Genomic DNA, 2,104 nt, shown 5'->3' on the forward strand with positions numbered 1-2,104 from the left:
ATGGATCCAGAGCAACTCGACGAGTTCGTAATGGGCTACTGAAGAAGAAAGGTTTCAACGGCGCAGCTAAACAGCTCCAAGAAGCTCTCCAACAACAACAACAACAATGGTACTGGCAGCAGCAGCAGCTTCAATTCCACCGATTACCATAACGATCCTGAGCTCACCAAGCTCATTCGCTCATTCTCTCAGTACATCTCTCTATCTCCCTTTGATTATGTTTCAATTCGAATTTCGTTTTTTGGGAAATTAGGGTTTTTAATTGCTTTGTTGATGCAATTTGTTTTTTTGCAGATCAGAGAATGATCCACGAGGTACCGTAATGGTTACAGCAATCTTAGGTCGTGGGCTATAACTCGTTGGATCTTTATAAAGTCAGTATCTTTTCTCCCTTTGTCTGTTTTGATTTAGTCTCATTTTGTAACTGATGAGCTGCTTCGAATTTGTAGCATGAATTGCTCAGAGTGATGTATCCAGTGTTTATTCATTGTTACATGGATCTCGTTGGTAAAGGGCACACTCAAGAAGGTACCTTTCAATTATACAAGGATTAGCTTTCAATTTTTTAAGTATTAGCTTCACATGGGATGCATTTTACTTGTGTTCCAGCGAGAGCCTTCTTTAACAGCTTCCGCAAAGATCATGAAATGATACATTTACGGGATCTTCAGAAGCTGGAAGGCGTTCTTGTTCCTTCTCATCTAGAGGTTTTTAAGCTAACCTTATAATGTTGATAGTGGATTTATTTTTCTCTTTCCTATTGCAACTGTCTTATGACCTTGGTTCTCATCAGGAGATGGAGTTTGCTCGTTCTCTTAGACAAAGCAAGGTCAACATCAAGATTTGCCAGGTAAACTAGAGTGGAAAGTTTACTACTAGCTGTTACAGGCAAATGCTTCAAGGTTTCTGGTCTGATTTTGGATTCGGTGGCCGCAGAATTATAATGTGCTTACTCAATGTTGTTGCAGTATTCATATGATCTGTTACTTCAGTATCTACATAGGACGGAATCTACTTTAATGCTTGGTATTATTAACGAGCACATCAATTTCCAAGGTAATTGTGTTCCTTTCTCGTGTATATGCTAAAATATATAGCAGATTTCTGAGTAGCATGCTGAATCCACTTTTGTCGTGGGTCATTTGTTGCAGTCTACTCGGGACAGCCAAACTCTCATCTGATGACATAGACGCTGTCACAATTGTTGGAGTTTTCAGGAGACAGCTGATCACGTCAATCAAAAAGAAATACAGTGGGGAGTACGTATTTTCTTAAAGCTTCTTTTTATTCTTTATTCGGGAGGGGTATTCCTCATCCCAGGGAGGATATTATATTTGCATAGTCGTTAACTACATGTGCTTTTTTTCTATTATAGTTGCTTGAAGACTCGCTCGAAGATCGCCTTGAGAAGACCGGGAAGCCTGCTGACTGATTCTGAGAGGGACAAGGAGAAAGTAAAGACGGGGACGTTGATGATAGTAATAAGGTGATAAGTAGCTTCAACTTGGATCAATAATTTTCTGAACTAAAAAATCCCATATTTACTCGTCAGTTGGTACCGTGTTCAGAAAAGATCCACCGAAATTGAAAACAAGGCTCTTCCTTAAAAAAGTTAAAGAAGGACAAAGCAGGAAATGCAACAGCAAAAGTTGCACGTCAGGAGACCAGCACGGTGTCGCCGGCCCCACGTGTAAAATCAGAATTGCCTTGCCAGTCATGTACTTTCGAATCCCTTCATTTTGTGTTAGGATTTTATGTAAGAGTAATGAACAGGCAATATATATGGACGATGCATGACTGATTAAAGTAGATAACAAATTTTGTAGCTGTGAAAAACTTAACGACTGTAACTTAGATTTTTTTTCTATCTCCATGTTCTTTATGTCAGGTCAACGGATGTAGAGGAATCCATCCTTGAAGACCTGAGAAACCGTGTGCAGCTGAGTAGTGTCGCAATGCCATCTGTCAGCTTTTATACGTTTGTTAATACTCATAACGGTAATGTCCTCATCTCCTCGTAATGTTTGTGCTTGTTTGCAACATGTTACTCACTTATTAATTGTTCTCCAGGTTAAACTGTGCATCTATATCTCATGATGGTTCT

General features: G+C 39.4%; 1 pseudogene; it reads left to right on the forward strand.

Moving 5' to 3' along the window:
• Positions 1 to 2,021, forward strand: LOC130500214 (transcription initiation factor TFIID subunit 5-like; annotated as a pseudogene).
• Positions 2,022 to 2,104: the final 83 nt, after the last annotated feature.

This window comes from Raphanus sativus, chromosome 9 (assembly GCF_000801105.2).
Source record: "Raphanus sativus cultivar WK10039 chromosome 9, ASM80110v3, whole genome shotgun sequence".
NCBI classification, from domain to species: Eukaryota; Viridiplantae; Streptophyta; class Magnoliopsida; order Brassicales; family Brassicaceae; genus Raphanus; species Raphanus sativus.